Raw genomic sequence first — 26,398 nt, forward strand, 5'->3', positions numbered from 1 at the left:
GTACTTAGAGTTAAGATCGAATGAGTTTGAAGACCCCGGATCTAGTTTCATCCATGCGGGCTGCGATATATATTCAGGAAAAATAAAGACATTGACATGTACATCATTGCAGCAGATAATCATCCTACTCAAAGGATGATAATTTCATCAAAATTGTCAGTCTACCATCAGATGATTGTCTGTTCTATGTACAGAAAAATAAATTTATAAAGCTGAGCATGGGAATGCCCGCCTCAGCTAGATCATGAAAGCAGTATGAAAAATAATGTATTTTATTGTATTGTATTACAGGTCTCCTCCCAGCATTGGATGAACTTCGGATCCCCCTGATAAAACATTTCGCCCGATAAACAACCTCATACTTTAGGGGGCAACTGTTATAGACATTTTTGTGCCTTACAGCATTGAGCATGAAATGTCCATAATCTAAGGGATCCAAAGTCCCTAAACATGTTGTTCCTACCCCTAGAGGAACAAGGCTAACAAACCACAGCAATTCACAAAAGTTCTCCACCAGAAACTGCTCAAAAACAATTCAATTCAGGATCATTTCAGTGGCTACACTAGTTGTTTGCGCTGAATGTTAAAGCCAACACTGGCTACCTGCATTGAATGTCAACTGGAACACTGGCTACCTGCGCTGAACGAGAGTGGACATGTGGCAGGCTCATTTCTCAAAGTGTCAAAACCCAGGAAGCTTCCAAAATGACACTTGCCTCAGGGAATTCGACTGGTGATGAGTAAGAGGTTCCAAATCTCCAAGTGGAAGCAAGAACCTCCAAGTGGACTCAAGAACTGACAGAGGGAGAGGACACTAGTCATATCTCAAGCTGACTCATCCTCTCTCCAAACATCTATATATGGATCTCTCCTCCATGAGATCTAGAGGCTGGAATTTTGTTATTGCAAAGAATTGTTGTTGGTTTGAGACTGGAATCATTGAGTGCTTAATGCTTTGAAGGGGGTGAAGATAGGAATTCCATTTGCTGGGAAGGAGATGCTGGATTGGAGCCCTCTCGGTTGTATCTCTTCCTGAACCTTGTTATTCATCAATAAAGCTATCTTGGTTTCTCCTATATGCTGATGTATTTTTGATGTATGAATGCATTAGTGTATTTAGTTTATTTCTAATCCTAAACTAGTTATGAATGTGAATATCTGTCTTTGTGTAGTGTTCTTCTCTTGTCGCAAGTAGCTGTTCTCTTGTCGCAAGTAGTTGTTCTCTTGTGATCTTGCAGGAATCCGTTGAAGCTGGATAAGCAAGAAGGCAAGTAGCTGTGAACACCCAAAGAGAAGAGAGACCAGATCGAGGGACAAATGGAAGACACCGGTAAGTCTATTGATCTCTCTTCTTTCACATTTCATAAAAGAAGAAACCAGAATAGCTGTCTCTGTTTGTTGCTAAGGCACTGTCACACCTTAGGTGGATAGGATCGTCCTGCATAGGCATTTTTCCCCACAACAATGCTGCGCCATTTTTGTGTTGAAGGTGGTCGAGAATCTTCCAAACTACATGCAGAAGTATGATCTCGATGTTCAACAACTGGTGGTCTAACAGGGGTCACAGGAAAAGACTCATCTTCATCGGAATGCTGGTCTGAAGTTTCATCTGCATACTCATCAATGAGTGGTAATGAAAATTTGGTAACAAGTTCATCTACTGGTGCATGCGAAATATCTTCGTCAAACTTTACACTCCTTTCAATAAAGAGATCTTCAGTGTGGATATCAAGCAATCTGTACCCTTTGACTTCATCAGAATATCCAACAAACATTCATGCTTTGCTTTGAGGCTCCAAAGCCTTTCTCTTCTCTGGAGGAATGCGGGCCCATGCTTGAGATCCAAAAATGCGGAAATGACTAACTTCAGGTTGCATGCCAGTCCAAGCCTCAAAAGGTGTTTTTCCGGTAACAGATTTATGAGGAGATCTGTTCTGGATGTATGAGGCACAATTAATAGCTTCGGCCCACAATTTCGACGGAAGAGATCTTGCATGCAACATGCAATTAGCCATCTCTTTCAAAGATCGATTTTTCCTTTCAGCCACGCCATTTTGCTGTGGAGTGTAAGGAACTGTATGCTGCAATTGTATGCCTGCTTCATCGCAAAGATTCTTGATATCTTTGTTGAAATATTCTGTCCCATTATCTGTGCGGATTATTTTGATGCGTTTTCCAGACTAATTTTCCGCATGCGCTTTGAAAATCTTTAGATGTTGAAAAACTTCAGACTTGAGTTTCAAGAAGTAAACCCAGGTGAATCTCGTGTAATCATTTATAAATGACAACACATATCTTGCTTTGCTCATTGAAAGCACTGGAAATGGACCCATGAGATCACTGTGTACAAGTTCCAAAGGTGAAGAGGCTCTCCATGCATGCCCCTTCTCGAATTTTTCTTGTGGATGCTTTCCAAGAGCACATCCATTACAAACACCATCTGAAAATTCAATGGTTGGCAATCCTTTGACCATCCCTTGCTTACTAAGTTGTTGCATATATCTGAAATTCAAGTGCCCAAATCTCTCGTGCCAAATCCTACTTTCTTCATTTGCATGCGTAAGTAGCAAAATAGAATCTGATTGAGGAACAAAATCAGAAAATGTATACAGACGAGATTGATCATTTACCTTGCCAGATGCAATCTTCAAATTGGTTTGCATGTCATAAATGCTCACGGAATCTGGGGTAAATTCCACTTTCCTTCCGCTGTCTGTGTGTGTCATCTGATACACTGAGAGAAGATTCGCAGAAAGCCTTGGAATATGCAAGACATTTTCAAAACTTCCATCTTTGAATTGCACTCTTCCTTGTCCAGTTGCTGCAATTGCAGAATTATCCCCCATGAGAATGGGAGGACCTGAGTATGCATGTAGAGAAGAAAAGGATTCCTTTGAAGAAGCCATATGATGTGAAGCTCCTGAATCGATGATCGATTCTTGTGGTGCAGAATGAAGAGCAATCAAAGCATGCCCATTACCTCTTGGATCTGGTGCTTTTTCTCCAGACTTCTTCTTAGCATTCTCAGGAATGTGGTCTCCAAGATTGTGTTGCTGGAGTGTCTGCGCCATAAGATCTATAGTCTTCTTCATGGATGCAGATTCAGGATGAAAACCATTGTGGCAATAATTGCACATTGATTTCCCTTTCGTCCCTTTCCTTTCCTTTGAGCCAGATGATCCATCAGGGGGTTTGGGATGTCCTCCCTTTCTTGGATTAGGATCCTTCATCCCTTTTCCTTTCTGATGGTATTTGGAATTTTCCTTTCCTTTTTCATGCACAGTAAGTGCATGCGCTTTGGAATTTTTAAGTGTGCCCATTTTGATGAGCTTATCTTGCTCATGCATCAAAGACTGAATAAAAGAATCTAGTGAGGGCATCTTCCAAGCTGCACCAGTTTCAGATCTGACTGTGTGGAATGTAGAGACGAATATTGCATACTCTGGACCAAGTTTTGATAAAATGGAAAGAATCAACTGATTTTCTTGCTTGGATTTGTCGATCCCGCATCCTTTCAGCTAAACCAACAAGGCTTTATACCTTGTGAAAAAATCTTTAATGTTCTCAAAGTTTCTCGGATCTAATGAGTTTAACTCATTTTCGAGAATGTGACCTTGCATTTCATCCTGTTTTCCAAACAATCTTTCCAAAATTTTCCATACTTCATTTGGAGTTGAACATGATTCAACATGAAATAGAAGTTCTGGAGAAATAGATAAACACAGGATGCCGAAGGCCTGTCCATGCGATTGAAATATCTTGTTTTCTCCATTGTCGATGTTTGTTCAACTTCCGTTTCCATGGTTATTCAAAATAAGCCTCTACTTCTGAGATGAAGTTGAATCTTTGGCTTCCATTCGAAATAATTATATGGAGTGAGAATTGTCGATCGTGGAAACTCCAATTTAGACTCCATTCTTTGTTGTTGCTTCAATCTTCTGAACCTGCAAATAAAATTGCTTGTGCACTGATTACAAATCCCTGTGCTCTGATACCATGTAAGATTTTTGAGATACACAGATCTAGATTTGCAAAACAATAAACAAGCTTGCAAGAGAAGCAAGGAAGCGAGCAAGAATTGAGAAAACAATGAAAAATTGATTCTACAATATTAGTTTTAGAATAAATACATAAAAGCAACTAAGTTAAGCTTAGTTGTACATGGAATAACTAAAGCTAACTAAAGCTAAGTGTGCTTTATCTTATGTTAATGTGTACATGTGCCACATGCAAGCAATAAGTTAACTGGAGCTAATCTAAGTGCATGTACACCAACATAGCTAGTCTAAGTGCATGTACACCAACAACTGGAGCTAATCTAGGTGCATGTACACCAACACTCGCAAGCAACACATAGAGAAAATCAATGAAGTACGCTTTATTATGAAATCATCATGAAAAAAGAGTTTGAAATCTAATAATGCAATATTGATAAGAAGATTTCCTACTTTAATGAAACGATTCTCTGAACAAATTTTGTTTTACGAATTTCATCCTTCGACGGGAGAGGAAGCAAACCAGAACGCAGCTATTCGTTTCGAGCCTGAAATATCCAATATGAAATACCATACTCCCTGTGGGATAAATCTCCTGATTCAGATATTAGTTGCCCAAGCATATTCATAAAGAGCCTATATTACTGTGGGGGCGTTAAATACCATCCAGAGCGAGTTACTAGCACCATCGTTTTATGTAAATAGGGAGGAATTGTATAAATGAAAAGTTCTCAAACCTGTTGAATAGAAGGACCATCTCCATCTCTTGAGATCTCCTGGCCACTAAGATAACTATGCTAACAGGGATGCCAAAGAGTGCGGAGGAGGTTCACCAAATTAAAAAAAATAAAAATAAATAAATAAATAAATAAAAATAAAAAATTAGACGCGGGAGGAAGAAGCTCAGAGCAGGTTTATGAAATTTTTAAAAATTCAAAAAAATTACTTGGGGGAGGAGGAATGGTGTAGAGAAAGTTTATGAAATTTTAAAACATTAAAAAAGTTACACGCGAGACTCTGGAGGAATGTGGTAGTTGTATCATTGAAATGTGGATGTACCATTTCTTTTCAGTGTCAGTATCGGCTTATTATGAGGCACGAAGTGCCGCTGGACAGAGGGAACCGTAAGACGGAGTGCTACCCAGGAAATGGAGACGGTACAATCGTCGAGGAATATTAGGTTAACCAAAATTAGAAAAATCTGATTGCATCCTGCTGCGAATGCTCATGTAGGTCATACATACCGATGTCACATCATCTCTTAGATTACTAAATATAAAACTACTGCGAAAAATCGCAATATAGACTACTACATATAAAAAAACTACTCCATAAAAGAATGCTAACCCAAGCTCATGGGTTATTTAATGAATCCTTAAGTACCTGTGACAAGACATTCGTGCATCTGAAAGCATGCTACATATGCATTAAACCCATACATACGCATCATATTTCTGGCGACGTTCAGCGTCAACTTCGGCGACTCAGGCTTCTCGCTCCAACTCAGGAAAGTCCATCATTCGTACTTCATCGTTAATACAACTTGTACAAGCATTCAATGCCACCTCCTCCTTTACCATTTCAAACCTCCTCGGTTTTCGATTTCAAACTGGCATTGGCGTGCATATTACCATTTCAAACCTCCTTGTTTTCGATTTCAAACTGGCATGGGCGCGCATATTTTATTTTCAAATGAATTGAGATCTTAAACAATTTCAATCTTGGCAATAGCACTCAATTTTTTTGTTATGCCCCGCTATTGTATCCACTCTCGGAGAACAGCAACTGACGAAGCAGAAACAACCTCAGCAGAACCGGCACCCTGAGGGAATAACAAAGGGGACATCTTCATCACGGGGAGGAGATGCCAAGAGTTGCCAAGCCTGTTGATGGGTCCAGCCCACGTGGTCCCGCTGTCAATGCACTTACCTTGGTGGGTACCAACAAATGAGTATATTAATCAAAAATATTTTGGATATATGTCAATTGATTTTCAATCTGTATTGAATTGAGTGGGGTTACGGTGATTGTATGCTGGTTGTTTGTCTGGTGGACATCTGTCCCTCCTCAGAATTCTACGAACCCGCCTTGGTATAGGGTTTCACACCTTCGCGCTCATTTGGTTATTCGTTGTTTCTCCCGGTCATTTGCTCTGTGAGCTCTCGGCGACCCCTTGCAGCTTCTGTGGTTTTCTTTGTGTTGTTCTGAGGCTTGTCCGCCTGGTTTCCTGAGCTACGTGCTCCTGGTAGCCTTCACGGCCTCGGTCATTTGGGACTCAGCCTGGAAATCTTCTGTTCACCCGGCGATTTGTTGAAACCCTGGTAAGGTTTGCGTTCTTATGTTCTTCTGCTTGTATGTCGACTGTTACTGTGTGTTTGGAGTCTGCCTTAGTGGGTCTCTACCTCTATGCGTATTTTATCGGTTCGCTCTCTGTGTTTTCACGAGTGTTTACAGTTGGTTGATGGCCGTATGGTCCTTGGTGACATTTCTAGAGTGTTGGTTCGACTCCTCCACAAACTCGGCAGGATTATGGTGGCGTTATCTGTCGGTTTCTCCGCCAACTTACCTGGTAAGTTCCTGTTCTATGCTGGACACTTGTACTCCTCTTCTACCTGAGTCTAACGTCTTCGGCTCTTTCATGAGCAGGAGGGTCATTCGAAGGTGTAGCTGCGGCTATGGCTTGCCTCTCAGGTAAATAATGCACTGTGTTTTATTCGTTCTTTCAATTTCCAGTTCTCTGTATTCTATTCCTTGGAGTCTGACCTCGTTCTGTTGGTTTTCTTCATTGGTGGAGCCACTCGGGGATTTCGGCGCTTAGACTCTCAGCCGTCTCGAACAAAACACGGGTAGTGTCATTCTGTTCGTTTGTGGTTTGCTTGGCCTTAATATTACGACTTGTAGTGTTGATGTCTTCTTGCTGGCCTTGAGCCACTATCTGTATTTGGTTCTCTGGTGGTTAGGCACCGTCGTTGATTATGGAAATGAGTTGGGGTCTTATGGGGTTTGGCTTCTGCTTGCAATTAGTTTGATTCCCACATCTGTGAACTAGGTTTGGTCCTTTACTTTGAACAAAATGTAAATGAACAATAAATTTTGGATGATTGTATTTTGTAACTCTATGAATTCAGTGCTGGAATAGATTTGGATTGCATTCGTAAATTCACATACCTGATACGATTATTTTATGTCTGGTTATTTTTTGTTTGTGCCACCTGTAACTGGGCGCTGTTACTTCTCGTCCGACTTTGGTTATCTTCCCCTTTTGACTTAGAACCTGTAGCAGTGCATTGACAATCTTCACATGATAAAATAATACCAAATGTTACATAGTATTGAGGACGTTGTAGGAATGTGTGTGCACAGAAAAACAACTATATTTCCTTCTCTTTATTTCTTATTCAGTCGAACCCTGTAATGTGCTTTTTCACTCCCTTTAATAGCATTGTTTTCAAACTGTTTTAACTGCTATTAATTTGTTCAGTTGGTTACATCAGTTATTCCCCATACGGAACTTTGCATGGTTGTCTAATACATTTTTCTTTCATGCTTTTACAACAGTAATTTAACTGTCTGGAAACAAGGACTCTAACTAATTACTACTGCTCCTAATTAAAACTTATTACATTAATCTCAGGCAACTTAATGAAAGAAAAGTAAAATAAAGGAAAAAAACAAGTATACTATCCATCCAGTGAATTAATTTCTCCGTCCTCTTCAGAAACCATATCAACCTCGCTTCTGTCTTTGCCCTGTCAGCCAGATGCTCCTGCATCAGGCTCCCGGGGTAAAAGAAAATCATGGCTCCGTTCCATGAGTTCCTCCACCGAATAGCCAGCCTTCTGTATCTGCGCCGCGTCGAGCCACGAGCTGTCCTCCATTGGACGGTCTCTCCACTTGACGAGATATCGTAGATATTCTTTCCTACGTGTCTTCTTGGCTACTTGGGTACTGAGGATCCCTTCAATCTCATGGGATTGAGCCGAAGGCATATGCTTCATCCAAGAACTGTCTCCAATTTGGGTGTCCCGTTCTGGTTGTACCACACTGTCTTCCTTTGCTTGGGCAGTATATGGGAACATATCCGCCACATTGAAAATAGGTGATATGCCTATATCAGGTGGCAGCTGAATTTCATAGGCGTTGGCTGAAAATTTACGTAAGATCTTGCAGGGACCAATTTTCTTAAATTTTAGTTTATTATACGCGCCCTTAGGAAATCGTTCCTTGCGCAGGTGCGCGAGGACCTCATCTCCAACATTAAATTGCACTTCTCTTCGCTTTGAATCTGCTTGTTGCTTATACTTCTGTACGTTGTCCTGCAATTTTAATTTGACTTGTTCATGTAGTTTGCTCATTGCTTCGGCAAAATCTTCCCCATCCGCGCTTCTCCACTCCAACTTTCCCAAATCTCGCAGTTCATGTATTCCCCGAGGATGCATGCTGTACAAAATCTGGAATGGGCTGTGTCAGGTGCTACGATTGGGTGAATCGTTATAAGAGAATTTTGCCTGAGCGAGAGCACGATCCCATAACCGTGAATTTTCTCCAGTCAAACTCCGTAATAAATTCCCAAAACTCCTGTTCACCACTTTCGTTTGTCCATTAGTCTGCGGATGATACGCAGCACTGATATTCAATTGCGTGCCCAACTTTTTCCACAGGGTGCACCAAAAGTGTCCTGTGAATTTTACATCCCTGTCTGAAACGATAGATCTGGGTAGGCCATGTAATCTAACAACCTCTGTGAAAAACAGGTGAGCTACGTACGTGGCATCACTAGTTTTCCGGCAAGGAATAAAATGAGCCATTTTTGAAAATCTATCTACCACCACCATCACTGAGTCATATCCCTGCTGCGTTCTAGGCAGCCCTAAGACAAAGTCAATGCTGACTGAGTCCCATGGTCTGCTCGGAACAGGTAGTGGCGTGTAAAGTCCAATATTTTGACTGTGTCCTTTCGCCAGTTGGCAGACTTTACACCTGCTCACATATCTTTGTACATCCCTGCTCCTTTTGGGCCAATAATAAAAATGTCCGAGTTGCTCCAAAGTTTTTTTGATGCCAAAATGACTCGCTAGTCCCCCACTATGCTTCTCCTATATAATATTTTCCCTCATCGAACAGTCCAGGATACATAACTGTCCACCTTTGAATAATAATCCTTCCTGCAAATTGTAGTCTAACGATGGACTTGCATTCCTCACACGAGATTTTTGTAGGCTTCAAAAGCTTCTTTGAAATCTGTGTCGGTTTGGTACAAATCCTTCAGATGTTCGAATCCCATCACCTGTATGCTACTTTCCTGTAAGAGAAAAGCTCTTCTGCTCAAGGCATCTACCACTTTATTGGCTTGCCCACTTATGTGTTTTAACACGAAAGTGAAACTCTGCAAGTATCCTACCCATTTGGCGTGCTTATGGTTTAATTTGTGCTGCTGCATTACATATTGTAACGCCAAATTATCAAAAAATAATACAAACTCATTGACCAACAGGTAGTGCCTCCAGTGTTTAAAGCTTGGACCACGGCATAAAATTCCTTGTCATATGAGTATTTCTGCCGGCTCTCATTTAATTTCTCACTAAAGAATGCCACCGGTCTGTCTTCCTGACTGAGCACAGCACCAATAGCTGTCCCACTTGCGTCACACCAAACCTGAAAGAGTTTATTAAAGTCGGGTAGCCTCAAGATTGGCCTCTCCGTAATCTTCCGCTTCAAAAGCTGAAAATTGTCTTCTGCCGCTCTGGTCCAACAAAAAGGCTGACTGGCCTTTTTGATGGTGTCCAACATCGACATGCAGATTTCACTGAAATTCCTAATAAATTTCCGATAAAAACTTGCTAGTCCGTGAAAAATGCGTACCTCAAATAAGCTCTTCGGTGACGGCCAATTTATGATTGCTGCAATCTTTTCTGGGTCCATCTTCAATTCATTTTCTGCAACTACAAACCCCAGATAGACCAGTTCCTTCTGTAGGAAAGTGCATTTCTTTAAGTTTATCAACAGTTTATTCTGTTGTAACTTCTCTAACACCCTTCGAACTATTGAAGATGTTCTCCTTTCATTCTGCTGAAAATCAAGATATCATCAAGATAAACTATCACAAACTTGCCAATAAATTCCTTTAACATCTCATTCATCAATCTCATAAAAGTACTAGGAGCGTTGCTTAATCCAAATGGCATGACTAGCCATTCGTACAACCCTTCATTGGTCTTGAAAACTGTCTTCCACTCATCTCCTTCTCTAATCCTGATCTGATGATATCCACTCTTCAGATCAAAATTCGTGAAATAAGCTGCCCGGCTAAGACAATCCATCATGTCATCCATTCTAGGTAGGGGAAATATGTACCAAATAGTGATTTTATTGATAGCTCGTGAATCTGTACACATCCGCCATTCTCCACCCTTATTAGGTGCGAGTACTATTGGTACCGCACAAGGGCTCAAACTTTCTTTGATCAGTCCCTTATCCAGCAACTCTTGCACCTGTTTACGAATCTCTTCATTATCTTTCGGGCTCATTCTATATGCTGCCTTATTCGGTAGGCTTGCTCCAGGTATAAAATCAATATGATGGCTAATGCTCCTCTTGGGAGGTAACTTATCTGGTAGATCGTCAACTACAATGTCTTTAAATTCTTCCAACAGCTCTTGAATCTCTGCAGGCAATTCTGAATTTTCTGTGTTCAGCAACATCATTTTTGTACTCCTTACAATCGCATAATTGACCTCATTTTCCTCAATCTGCTTCACAAACTGTTTTCCTCCTATTAACAATGCTTTTGTTCCACTTGATTCTGCTGCATCCTCCCCTTTGATGGGTACAAGTGTATGTTTGATTCCATCTTTCACAAATTTGTAACAATTCGTCTTCCCATTGTGTGTCACCTTCCGATCATACTGCCACGGTCTCCCTAGCAGTGTATGGCATACATCCATTGGCATAATATCGCAGACAACCATGTCTTGATATTTGCCAATGTGAAAGTCAACCTCACATTGTTCATCAACTAATAGTTGGTGGCCTTTCTGTAGCCACGACACCTTGTAAGGTGTGGGATGCTTAAGTCGTTTCAATCCCAGCTTTTCCACCATCTCGGTGACAACTAAATTGTCTGTACTTCTGCTGTCTATGATCAATTTACAACACTTTCTGTGTGATTTGCAAACTGCTCGGAACAGTGCCTTCCGTTGGGTCTGTTCAGCCATCTCCTTGGCTGGCTTCAACAATACTTTGTCTAAAACTAAAGCCTCTCCTGTTTCTGCCACATTTTCTATCTCCCGGGGCTGTGCTTCAGCTTCCTCAGGCTGCGCAACAAATGATCCGCTCTGGCTAACGTGCTCGGCTTCCAGGCATTCGAAGGATCTGTGCCCCCACTTATGGCACCTGTAGCACTGGACATTAGTCCCCCTTCTGTGACCATTTCCTCTTCCCCGCTAATATGGCTGACCTCCTCTGGTGCTATCTCCCTTCTCTACTGTCCCTGAAGCTCTGGAACTGCTGCCTTCTTCGCTGTTAGTGGCAGTTCTCCCTCTGCTATAGGATTTTCCTCGTCCTCTGCCATTTCCTCACCCTCTCCTATTATTCTGTTTCCTATTAACTTTTTCTTCAGCCTTTACAGCACTCTGAAAGGCTTCTTCTATATTTCGTGGAGAGAGAATACTGATCTCATCTAGTATTTCCAATCTCAAGCCATTCACGTATGTCACTATTTTTTCTAGAGTATCATCAGTATAACCAGCCCGCAAGTTTACATGATAAAACTCCTCTGTGTATTCCTTCACGGTCATACCTTTTTGCCTTAAATTCTACACTCGTCGATAAAGTTCGACCTCATAATCTTTAGGCAAAAATTTGCCCTTCAGTTTTTCCACCATCCTTGGCCACTTTCTTATCGGTAGCTTGTTCATTCGTCTCCTGTCCACTTGGACACTATCCCACCATAAAGCGGCGTGTCCTTTTAACTTAGTCGCAAAAAATCTAACTCTTTTGTCCTCACTGATCTCTTCATTTTCAAAATACTTATCTAACTCACTTACCCAATCCAACAGGACATCTGCGGACAGACTGCCATCATAGTTAGGGATCTCAGGTTTGGGTTTGCTGCTAGCTAACAGTACCGATCTCAATAGTCTTAACTCTGGGGCTTATTCCTCTGATCCGTCTGTAGTAGTTGCTGCCTCTTCTTCACTATCATCCCCAAGTTCTGGGTCTCTTCTCCTACCTACCTCTACTGTTTCTAAGAGAGCAATAAGGATTCTCAATTATTCCCTCAAGCCCTCGTCTGCTACTCTGCGTGCACCTCTTCCATATCCTCGTCTTTGAACTTCCATCTCCCTCTCTTTTCTTCAAATTCTGCGCTGATACCACTTGATGGGGCCAACCCACGTGGTCCCGCCGTCAATGCGCTTACCTTGGTGGGTACCAACAAATGAGTATATTAATAAAAAAGATTTTGGATATATGTCAATTGATTTTCAATCTGCGTTGAATTGAGTGGGGTTACGGTGATTGTACGCTGGTTGTTTTTCTGGTGGACATCTGTCCCTCCTCGGAATTCTACGAACCTGCCTTGGTATAGGGTTTCACACCTTCCCACTCATTTGGTTATTCATTGTTTCTCCCGGTCATTTGCTCTGTGAACTCTCGATGACCCCATGAGCTTTTGTTGTTTTCTTTGTGCTGTTCTGAGGTTTGTCCGCCTGGTTTCCTGAGCTACGTGCTCCTAGTAGCCTTCACAGCCTCGGTCGTTTGGGACTCGCCCTGGAAATCTTCTGTTCACCCGACAATTTGTTGAAACCTTGGTAAGGTTTGCATTCTTATGTTCTTCTACTTGTATGTCGACTGTTACTGTGTGTTTGGAGTCTGCCTTAGTGGGTCTCTACCTCTGTGCGTCTTTTATCAGTTCACTGTCTGTGTTTTCATGAGTGTTTACAGTTGGTTGATGGCCGTATGGTCCTTGGTGACATTTCTACAGCGCTGGTTCGATTCCTCCACAAACTCGGCAGGATTATGGTGGCGTTCTCCATCGGTTTCTCCGCCAACTTACCTGGTAAGTTCCTGTTCTATGCTGGACACTTGTACTCCTCTTCTACCTGAGTCTAACGTCTTCGACTCCTTCGTGAGCAGGAGGGTCATTCAAAGGTGTAGCTGCAGCTATGGCTTTCCTGTCAGGTAAATAATGCACTGTGTTTTATTCGTTCTTTCAATTTCCAGTTCTCTGTATTCTGTTCCTTGGAGTCTGATCTCATTATGTTGGTTTTCTTCACAGGTGGAGCCACTCAGGGGTTTCGGCGCTTGGACTCTCAGCCGTCTCGAACAAAACACAGGTAGTGTTGTTCTGTTCGTTTGTGGTTTGCTTGACCTTAATATTACGACTTGTAGGGTTGATGTTTTCTTGCTGGCCTTGAGCCGTTGTCTGTATTTGGTTCTCTGGTCGTTAGGCACCATCGTTGGTTATGGAAATGAGTTGGGGTCTTATGGGGTTCGGCTTTTGCGTGCAATTAGTTTGATTCCCACATTTGTGAACTGGGTTCGGTCCTTTATTTTGAACATAATGTAAATGAAAAATAAATTTTGGATGATTGTATTTTGTAACTCTATGAATTCAGTGCTGGAATAGATTTGGATTGCATTCGTAAGTTCACATACTTGATACGATTATTTTATGTCTGGTTATTTTTTGTTTGTGCCGCCTGTAACTGGGCGCTATTACTTCTCATCTGACTTTGGTTATCTTCCCCTTTTGACTTAGAACCTGTAGCAGTGCATTGACAATCTTGACATGATAAAAATAATACCAAATGTTACATAGTATTGAGGACGCTGTAGGAATGTGTGTGCACAGAAAAACAACTATATTTCCTTCTCTTTATTTCTTATTCATTCGAACCCTGTAATGTGCTTTTTCCATCCCTTTAATAACATTGTTTTCAAACTGTTTTAACTGCTGTTAGTTTGTTCAGTTGGTTACATAAGTTATTCCCCATATGGAACGTTGCATGGTTGTCAAATACATTTTCTTTTCATGCTTTTACAACAGTAATTTAACTATCTGGAAAAAACGAGTCTAACTAATTACTATTGCTCCTAATTAAAACTTATTACATTAATCTCAGGCAACTTAATGAAAGGAAAGTAAAATAAAGGAAAAAAAAACAAGTATACTATCCATCAAGTGAATTAATTTCTCTGTCCTCTTCAAAAACCATATCAACCTCGCTTCTGTCTTTGCCCTGTCAGCCAGATGCTCCTGCATCACCTGTGCGCTCTGTGAATTGCAAGACCATGATCAAGCAATATACCATCTGTCTTTTATCATAGAGCACAGCTCCTACAAGGTGCTCATGCTTGAAAAGCTTCCCACGCTGAGACTGAAATATAGTTTCAGCAACAATAATGTTAATTCTATATTAGCAAATAATGAGTTGGCCATTGATGCACTACTTTAGTGGGCATTAGTTTGTTCCACTCGAAACGACTTTGCTTCTGGCTTGGCGATTTGTTTGTGGCATCATTCTGCATAAAAACCTGATCATCAAAAACCGCCGAAATTAGAGTGGGGCTGAAAAATCAAGTGAAACTAGAGGTTATTGAAGTTATTACTAAAGGTGTGGGAGGAAGAGGGCAATGGTATCAAAGTCCGAATGGACATTGCTATGTATTGGGGGAATGCGGAGGACCAACGCTGACATCTCAATGGCCAGATTGCAGGGTCACAGTGGGAGGACTGTCTCACCGTCCAGCAGATGGAAATCACCATGCAGACATTGATGGCAGTTCTCATCTTGCCTAGAGCAACAACATAGGTCTTGGAGCTCTTGCCTGACAGATATGTTGAAATTATGAGTATGTTTTGGAGTTTTACAGTTGCAACCAGAGGAAAAGGTGTATAAGTACAGTGTAGTAACCATCAAAGTGGAATACTTGTATAGTTTGAAGCGTCTGATCATTTTTGAAATTTTGGCTGAAATGCATTACTATGTTATCAAATATGTGAAAAAATACTCGGGTATCAAATCCGTGTCTTTTATCAATTGGTTTTATGATTTATCGTTTCTCAGTTGATATTATCAAGGAATGTGTGTTTGTATTAGTATTTTTAAATTTAGATATAGTAAAAAAAGTAATAGAATATATATTTTCATTGCCCATTGAATATTTGGAGTAAATTTTTATGTCCCGTTTAAATGTTAAAATTACTATTTTTAAAGGTCAAAATTATCATTTATAGATGGTGAGAAATTGTTAAATTCTGCTCGTATAATGATGATTGGATGTGTTTTAGAACCATTTTTCATATCCTTTTCAAATGCCAAAATTGTTAATTTTCAACTCTGAGAATGTGCTTCCGTTTCATGTGTTTGTGTTATTGATCAATGTACATAACTCCCAGAGTATGTACTATGCTTTTCTTGGTGTGGTCGTGTATGCCATCAATAATCAATATTAAAGGAATAACTCCTCCCACCAAAAAAAATCTATCACTTCAATCTAAATTATCACTTCAAGCTATAATTCAGACAAAATGTTATGATGGTTTGAAAGGTAATTGTTTCTTATATTTTAGGCAATTAAGTGGTAGTGTAAAATCTATCACTTCAATCTAAATTATCACTTCAAGCTATAATTCAGACAAAATGTTATGATGGTTTGAAAGGTAATTGTTTCTTATATTTTAGGCAATTAAGTGGTAGTGTAGTAATAGTTATCATGGGTACCAAGACTATAGTTTAAATAAAAGATGATACCAGATGAAACCACAAAAGTAAATGACATATGAGAGCAACTTTAACAGATGATAAAAGTAGATGACAGAGAGATGAGAGCAACTCTAGTTGCAGTAAATTCTTAACTAAGTTATATGGAAGTTGGTGCTATGTTTAACATTATTAATAGTTATATGGAAGTTGGTGATACGTTTAACATTATTAATAGTGGATGGTGAATGTGTTAGTAGATTGTTTAACATTGTTGAGATAAGAGATTATTATCGGTTAATTATAAATAAATTGAAAATAGATTAAAAATAATAATGTAGATGTTATATATTTATTTGAGATCATTTTGTATTGTGCGGGAAGGTGTATTTTTCTTGACCATAAACAAATAAAAAAAACAATATATAAATGTGGTATATCTGTTTAAGATTTTTGTTTTGTGTCATCACTTTTCTCAATATACAAATGTGGTATATTGGTTTAAGATATTTGTTTTTTTGTTATTATGGGATGGTGTTCTTTAAGTCATGAGAGGTTTATTTTATTTTATTTTGACCTAATCAAAATGTTAAACAATACATCTCTGCCATACTTGACTAGATATTACCTTTGATACATCTCTACCATACTTGACTAGATAGTACTTTTGACACAAAAAATCATAAAAAACAACTAAATTATTTCTTCTTTATTATTATTATTATTATTAAAAAAATTGATATATAAGTTAAAAATATATACACTTAAAGAAAAACATTTACCAATATTCTTAATTATAGAAATTCACTCCACTTCATCATGGATATTTTTAATTTGTAAATAAATTTTGTTAGAATACCACCGCATATCAATACTACATGCCCAAAAAACATAATTCATTTCACATTATATTTTTAATTAATTAATTTAATTAAAAGGAAAAAGAGATATAACTACTTTAGAGCTTATACAACACTGAAATTATATATTAAATTGCCTTATCAACCAATATTACACTAAAATTATATATTGAATTGCCTTATCAACCATAGCAATAAGCTTTCTATGATTCAAAACATTTTACTTATAAACTCCACAAAGATAAATTAGCACAACCACATTTACTAATGTGGTTGATATAAGCCTATAGGCATTTATCAACCACATTAATAATTATTAGATATATATTGTAAAAATTGCTATTAAATATTAACCATTTGTAATTATTAATAATTATATAAATAATATAACACACACACACACACACATATATATATAATTAATTTTATTATAAAATAATATATTAATATGATAATTTTTATATTTCTAACTATAACATAATATATTAATATTAAGATTGCTTGAGCATCTTAATATTAATATTAATACTTAAACAAATATATTAATATAAATTACTAAGTCACTAAGCCAATCATTGGCCAATGACTCGTTGTTAAGATTTGCCATTAACAGACATGCCCATACATGATGATTTGTTTTCCAGCGATTCCATAGCCCCGACTGCAGCAGGCTCCACCGCTGCTCCGGAAGTTAGCTGTTGCGATGTACTTAATGCAACTGGTGCATGTAGTTAATGCGAAGGGTTGATAAGATGTGCAACTACAGACATTCAATGAAACCTTCGCCGTCAAGATTTCAAATTCGACAATCCTGCGCAAAAATTTGAAATGTTACAAGGAGGGAGTATAATGCTATCGCTAATGCTTCTCAAACACCATTTCGATAAAATGAGTAGATACTATTCGACGATTTGTGCGGCTTCACAGCGTTTTAATGGAAGACAATGATTTGAAAACCCTGAAATTCCTAGAGCAGGCGCAGGAGATGACAAATCAGCTGCTGGAACGCTTGTTTGAGGTAGTGGAAAATATACTAGATGTCACGAGAGAGCGGAATGACTTGGAAGAAAAGGAAAGGAGCCTTCATCTGCCACTGGTGGAAAAAATATATGAAAAGTTGCAAAGTAAAATGAAGGATTCCCAACTGCCATAGAGTCTGAGCTAACTATCTTGAATATCAGATTGGGAAAGGTGCAGGTAGATTACAGTATGTGGGCAAAAGGCAATCAGGATGAAGTCCATCCAAAGTAGGAAGCATGGTTGTGGGGTTAGTCCAACATTGTGCAAGAGTCGGTGGAAGCAAGACTAGTGATGGAACTATTTGCCCATCATCACAAACCCCATCTCTCCCAGAATTTGAATGAATGGACGAGCATGTTTTTGCAAAGAAGGCAGATCCTTGGCTAGTTCTTGTTGTACACGAGCCCAAAGAGTCGTACAGAATTTGGAGGCACTATTTACATTGATTCATAGTAAGGCCTCTCCAACATTGAGCCAGAGAATAAACCCCATAATCACTTAGTGTACTAAAACTCACATTACTCGACCCAGCATTCAACTTAACACTGGTCAATAAAGAGGCAATATTCCAATCTTTGGAACCCCCAATGTTTCCAGTTGTGCCCTTTCTTGAAGTGTTATCGCAAACTGTAAAGGTGTCTGCTGATGCATTCTGCAAATTTGTTGGATAAAATTTATCAGTGGCATATCTCAAAAAGCATCCGCTGAGATGAGTGCTTCCGAAAATACATTTGGTAAACAAATCAGTGGAAAGCTTCACAACGTTTGAAACGCATGCCCGACAAGCAGAGGCATTGAGGTCTCCCCTGCACTGAGCAAGACCGTACATCACATCTCCATTCTCTCCATGAGATGAAATACTGTAGCACGTCTTATTAACATTCTCCACCAATGAATTCAGAACCACCATCAAATTCCTTTCCAAAGACATCAAATTCCTTTCCAAAGAACTTGAACTTCCACCCATGTTATTACCATCATCACAAAGGGTTACTTGAAAATCATACTGTAATCATAAATATCAAATCATTATTGAAATTATCATACTGAGGTAATTAATGCCAATGAGAGTAGAAAGAGAAATAAGGTGAGAGATAATTTGGATTTTGGAGTGAATGGAGTGATATTCCTTGTGCAATTACAGACCTTGTTGTAAGGGGCCATTCTGTAATTGAAATCAATCTACGGAAAACCTGAAAAAATGTCAGTGTTGCCTTTCTTTTATCAAGAACAACCCGGTTGAAAGGTAAGACAAGGTTGCAGTGCCATTTTGAAGCAGTGTTAGTTAATAGGTATACTTTATAATCTTGACAGATGGTCAAATGTTTTATTCAAACACACTTTTTCTAATATTAATTATCTAGTAATTACTATTGCATCAATAATATTAAACTAATGTTTTATCTGGAACAAGGTTCAATAATATATACATATTTTATGAATTTAAAGTTTGTTAAATGTTTTGAAGGTTCTAGGCCGGTGGCGGTATACTCATTGTTTTTATGTCTTATTTGTCTAATTAATATACAATATTCATTGTTTTATGTCATATTTGTCTAATTGATATACAATATTTAGTTAGTGGGTAACTTGCAACAAGCTATTGGTTAGTCTATTTTTATAATTATTAGGTAAGCCTATATTTTGTTTGTTTATTGAATATTATTTTATTTTCATTGAATAGACAAGATAAAAAGTATTGAACTAATTATTGGTTTAGTGTATGGTGCTTAATAATCTAATTAATAAACAATATCGAGTTAGTAGGCAAATATTGAATACAGTGCAGTGAGCACTAAGCCAATTATTGAGTTAGTGTTTCTTTTTTTGGTCCATTGAATATCACTTTATTCTCATTCAATGAGCCAGATGAAAAAATATTATCATTAAGTTAGTGCATGGTGTTTAGGGGAGGGGCGCTAGTTGTTGCACGCCATCCCTTCCACTTCATCAAAGTACATGCATAAGTCCACGTGAAACATATGACATGTGTCCTACATGGAAGGTGAGTTGTCAGCTACATTTTGGCATTGTCCACAGTCATTTTCGAGGTTGTTTAGGGTTTTTTCTCGCTCAAATGTCGGAGGTGGTATCATGCCCTTGCTTATGTTGCTCAGGCCCGATCTGTGGTCATTCTGCTGCCCCCAGTCCTATGATATCAACCTTCATTTCCTATGTTACTCACCTCGAATGGTTGTCATTTTCTTCGTGTGAAGTTGTTTTGGTGAGATTGTGGGCGATTTACCATTTATAGGGTTGTTACATGCCGTTTATTCCTTAGTGGATTGTTCCAGGTTGTTCGTGGTGCACAAGATTGTGGTGAATTTGTTCATTTCAGACTTATTGTAGATTTCATTGGGTCGAATGGTCAATATGGAGGTTTTGCGCTCCAATCCTATTTCATGAAGGTAAGCCTTCAAATTCTACAATTTTTTTGCATGGATTTCTCTTGGGTTTTCTCAAACTGTAGCGCCACCATTTTTTAATGGTTGCAGGAGTCTGTAGAATTTAAGTTTTGTTCGAGTGTTTGGGTCTTCATCACTGTTGCAGTGACGTGTGGGCATGGCGTTCTCAATGTCACAGAAGGCTCTTCGAGGCTCTCCGATACGATATTATATCCTACCAATTCACAATTTATGTGTTTTTCAACACATTCTATCATGCTGAGAATTGTAGTCTTGGTGTTATGGCTCTGCTTTTTTGGTTTTTTGGACGTATATTATTGTTATGGATTTGATTTTTTAGGGTTTAACAAATAATTTGTTGAATATTGCTTAATTTGGCTTTAGAGTAATGTGTTTGAGCTGACAAAAAGCTAACCTTGCCTAATTTCCATGGCTAACCTTGCCTAATTTTTGAAATTCGACTCGATTATATGAATTTCAAGTTTTTAGGGTAGGGTTTTATATGAGGTTGGGGTTTGTTAAGCATCAATTGGGATGGTTTGTGTCTGATTCTCATTTTATCCTACCAACTCACAATTATGTGATTTATAACACATTCTACCGTGTTAGGAATTATAGTCCGAGTGTTATGGCTTTGTTTTTATTGGTTTTATGGAGGTAAATTGTTATTATGGCTCTGATTTTAGGTTTTAACAAATAATTTGTTGAATATTGCTTAATTTGACTCATTAGTAATGAGTTTAAGCCAACAAATAGCTAACCTTTCTTAATTTAACCTTGCCTAATTTTTGAAATTCAAATTGATTATGTGAATTTCAACTCTTTAGGGTTAGGGTTTTATATGGGGTTGGGGTTGGGGTTGGTGAAGCGTTAATTGGGAAGATATGTTCCTGATTCTTATTTTATCCTATCACCTCACAATTTTTGTGTTTTTTAACACATTCTATCTTGCTCGGAATTACATTCCCAGTGTTATGAATCTATACTTTTTGGTTTTGTGGATGCAAATTGTAGTTATCTCTATGATTTTATGCATTATGTAAATTGATTTATTTCTTGAATGACAATATTAGTTGAAATCTTTATAGTCTATTTTAATCTAAAAGTTTTGTTTACTCCCAAATTCATGAAATATTTCCTATAAGTGGAATGTCATCCATCCAACCCCATTATGTAACCAGATGCATAGTGGAGAGTAGTGGGGTTCACATCCATGAGTGCATATAATGATTGACATGTATCACCCTCCTCCCATATCTACCCAAGTAATCAACCAACGAGGGTAAACATGTGACGAGAGGAAACTATGATATGATTCAACATCCTAGGTGTCCTTAAGGAAGTGGAATCAATGAAAACACATCAAACACACCTTCTACATCAGCAGCAACACTCTCAAGAGCCATCCCAACCATACAGGTATCATGCCCCTGGGTCCCACTGAGTTTTTAGACTACTTGGCCTCTGGATGCTCCCATGCTATGGGCATACCAACATCCATAGGGCTCTGGATGCTCCCAGAAGCCTACCTGTCTATGTCTAGGGACTATTTCCAGCACACTCGTGCCACAGTCTGCGTGATTTAAGGCCCTTTTCAAGCCCAGAATTCTGTCCACTTCTCAGAACTTGTTTTAACTTATGGAATCCATTAAACACATCATGACAAGAATAATAAGCCAAACACTAACTCCAGGACTAGACCTGACCATCCCCAACCAAGGCTGACATTCTGTCAAACACTTGGCATCAATAAATCTACAGGAAATGAATACAAGACAGAGCATCAATGACTCATATATCATACAAGACTTGATAAGAAGGATTTCAACCCTCTTCCCTTAACTATTTTGACATCAATTAGGTCTTGCATCCACTATCCTTCCAGTTACAAGTAGATACATGAAATAACCATGACAATAACTAGTCATTTAACTATGCTTATAAACAACATCAAACGATGAAAATAATTGTGATTTAATAGCCATTAAATCCACATATTAATAAGTACAAAAGCAAGAGAACTTAGCTTTTATTAAACATAGAGAAATCCAACCAGGTTCGGGACTTCCACTTACAACTCGACTGTAGACATGGCTGAACCAAATATTTCTTTCAGCTAGTCATCCCCATGCCATATTCCAAGCATGAATGTGGTATCCCATCGAAAAACCAATCCAAAAACAACCAAGGGAATCAAGAGGTTAAACCACCTCCACCCTCACCATACCCTGATCACACCAAAATCAGTGCTTCGATCACAAAACCGAACCGAACTTGGAATGTCTTCTAGAATCCATCACTATCGTTGAAGAATTTTTTGTCTCCTTGTCTCTCAGGCTTTACCACAATCCAATCCCGGATAACTAGGCCCTAAACCAAGACACCTCCCTCAGGATTTATTATGTATCCCACCAAAAACGGTCAAGGGATTCCTAGGCCTTTGGGAATGAACCTTGAGACCACCTCCACCTCGAATTTTGAAATCCATCTGGAAATTCCAAAGCTCAAAACCAAGATCAACATCCCAACACACCATGGCATTTTGAAAAAAGAAAGGTTAGGCTGAAAACCATTGTCATAACCTAGAAAAACCATGCCATCGACAACAAGAGAACCATACACCAACATGTAAATCCATAGATGTCAAAACCATCGAGGAAGTCACACATGCCATATGTTACCTACAATTTTTCCTAATGGAGCTGATTGATCCTGATCTTCCTTGCTTGATCCTTGCTTTCCTTCCTTTCCCTTTTCTTTCTTTTCCTTCCTTGCTCCAAAGCTAGAGTGATCCAAGAAAACTCTAAGTGTATAAGAGTGAGTGAGAGAGAATAATGAGAGAGCTCCAAAAAATAACTCACCAAGCTTAACACTGACCAAATCCTATGAGGTCTTGGAATAATGGTTTATTATCTACAATTTGGTCCAATGTGTTTGACATCATCCTGGTTTCATTGACTGTTCTTAGACCATCGTCAACTCTATTTGTCATCCATTGGTTTTTTTGAAGAAATTTTGTTACCTTTCTTGATTCCTTTTCCTACCTTGCCAATTATTCTTGATGGTCTTTCTCTTTCCCTATTTTCTCTCTTTCAATCCTTTCCTTTGCTCTACGTTGTGCTGCAATGATCCTTGTTGCCTTCATTTTCTTGGCTAAATCCTTGTTTTTTTGTTTACTTCGTGAATTTCAACCTTCTTTTGTTCAAAATCAACTAATAGTTTTATATAGTCTTTTGACGTGAGTAATTGTGAACTTCGACTCAAACTAAGACTTTCTATTATTAATTACCTTTCTTTCATTGAGATGCTCTCTACTGGTAGCTTTAGGAACAAACGAAGTAAATGTTCCTACCCTGACACCTATTTCTCGTTGCTTGAAAATTACATTTCAATATATGGGACAACTGATTGAAATATATTGTTCTTGTAATCTAGTTCATCACTATGTACAGTATCTTCTTCCAATGATATATTGTTCACAAAAAAATGAACAATTTCATTGTTCAATTCTACTTGTTGTGAGAGAATATTTATGATTTCTTCATTGGTTCTTGAGACATTATGTGGGTTCATATTCATCATGGCTTCATCCAGCCATGATGGTGGGGTTACTTCCGCTTGGATATATTAATTGGTCAGTGTTTCTTCCTAGAAAAATATCAAAAATGTTAATTTGAACCACATTTTCATCTGCATTCACATGCTTGGTTGTATCATCAACAACGTTTTTACGAATATCACACGTGGAAGTTGCATGTGCTTCAGTTGGTAGAAAAACCTCCATGTTTAGGTCATTTGGTTCATGATTGTACACTTACATGTTCATCATCATCGCCATAGAGGTGTCCTTGAGAGAGGAAAATCATATTATTTGGTGCAAGGGCATCTTCTTGTTCATCCGCTTCTTCTAGTGCATCAACACCTACTTTCACATTCCCTTTTTCCTCACCATCCACATGAAATTCCTTTCTACAGCTAGTATCATGCATAAGAGCATCATAATAGCTAGATTCCTATCCTCCTAACGCCAACCTTGACATTTGATGGTGTGAGAGCCCTTTTAAAGGCTTTTTAAGAGCATCATAATAGCCAGATTCCTATCCTCCTAACGGAAAAAATGAAATATCTACAACCAGTTCAGCCAGCTAGACCTAACGTATCATGTACACACTGCATGGTGGAAGGACATGTTGCGACAAAATGCCCGAGGTTGAGAGGCATCAACAATTCAAGGGGGATTGTAGGACAATCAGGAACCCTGCCAACAGTAGGAGTTGTAGCAGTAGGAGCGCAAGGAGCTTTCCTAGGATGGAATACACAAGAATACTGTGAAATCTCTAGGACTTATGGACATTTACCATGGGTATGTCCAATACTACAAAAGTACTCCAATGTTCCAAATAACATCCTTTGCTCATATTACAATGAGGGAGTATATATAACCCAGGGTGACTCTTTGACTACCCTCATGACTGTTTGACTTCCTATGACTTTTCAACTTACATGACTCTTTACAATACATTTTGAATATAATATACATGATCCACACTATTTATGTGGCATATGACCACTCATGACATTACATGACATGACACTGGTGACATGGACTACTTGATGATGTGGTAATGTTAAGCCAATGTTGCTATTCTAAACTTCAGACAAACCCAAATCATGACATTTAAAGAATAAAATAGGTACTTCCAACAATAAATTCATTTTCTTTTTCATGCAACTGCTCAAAGCTTACCATAATTATAGGGTCCAGGATTTCGTTAAAGAGTGCTCCAGAATGCATCTCCTACACTTACACTTAAAACCCCAGTTCTTGCATTTGGCTTGGCACTGCAATAGGGGAAAGATGTATAAAAGTAAGGAACAATAGTCTCTTGTCCTCTCCTAATGGGCTTGGAAGCATGTATAAATATGGCATTTCCATTTTTGACTACCAGCCAGCTGAATTTCGGTAGGCAGAAATCGTTAATGAGGGATGGCAACAACCAGAGTCTAGTATATTTTCGTTCTCGCAGGCCAAGTTTGACTTCCTTTATTTTCAATTTTGAAACAAATGTCTCTACGCCTTCATCGAATGAGTTCAGTCTTACAATTTCCTGAATACGGTTAACATCCACCTGCAAAATTTAATTTTTTACTTCTTTTCCCGCAAGAATTTGATCGTCCGTCTTAAACAGATCTATCGCAGGAACCTGAAGCTTGCTAGGCATAGAGGAATCGAATAAAATATAAATTTGACAGAGCAATCTCTGCGATTTCCTCGCATCATAGACTACCGCGACCACAAGATCTTCTTGAGACGCGGTGTTCATTTTATGCCTATTGTCCACATGAAACATGGCGATAGAGACGCTCTTATAAGACGTTGCTTACCAGCAAGAGCTGTCCGGTTCTTATTTCTTGGGTGGGGTAGAGTCCTCAGCCGCGGTTGTCTTTGGTCATCTTTATCTCCACATAACCCACAAAATCAGCTACTCTTGGAGGAGAAGATGCGTGTCTTTTATATATGTGAACCTACAGTATATGCGCAACTTCCATATATAGAAATTGGACGTATATGGAAATGTGCACATATACGAAAGTTAGGGATATACCGAAGATATGTGCATATCTTCCGTATATGCATAATTTTCGTATATGCGCAATTTCCATATACAGAAATTGTGCATATATGGAAGATATGCGCATATCTTTGGTATATCCCTAACTTTCTTATATGTGCACGTCGTTTATGTATCAACATCATATATGCATAAATTCCATGTACAGAAATTGCACATATACAAAAATTGTGCATATACACAAGATATGTGCATATCTTCCATATATACATAAATTTCGTATATGCGCAAATTCCATATACAGAAATTTCGCATATACAGAAATTGTGCATATATAGAAGATATGTTCATATCTTCGGTATATACATAACTTTCTTATGTGTGCATATATTCCGTATATGCATGTCTTTTATGTCCGTGCATCTACCATATATATGAAAATTCCATATACAAAAATTGCACATATACGGAAATTATGCATAGACGTAATATATGCGCATATTTTTCGTATATGTCCATATTTTGTATATGTGCATCTACAGTATATGCGCAACTTCTGCTTATGCGCATATATTCCGTACATGCATAAATTTCTTATATGTCCATATCCTCCGTATATGCACGTCTTTTATATATGTGCATCTACCATATATGCGCAACTTCCACATACAAAAATTATGCATATACGGAAGATATTCGCATATCTTCTGTATATGCGTAGCTTTCTTATATGTGAATATCTTCCATATATGTACGTCTTTTATGTATGTGCATCTACCGTACATGTGCAACTTCCATATATGGAAATTTTTCATATACGGAAATTCTGCATATACGAAA

The sequence above is a fragment of the Pinus tabuliformis genome, chromosome 2_1 (assembly GCF_031772625.1).
Source record: "Pinus tabuliformis cultivar Carrire ecotype Pingquan chromosome 2_1, CPIR1, whole genome shotgun sequence".
NCBI classification, from domain to species: domain Eukaryota; kingdom Viridiplantae; phylum Streptophyta; class Pinopsida; order Pinales; family Pinaceae; genus Pinus; species Pinus tabuliformis.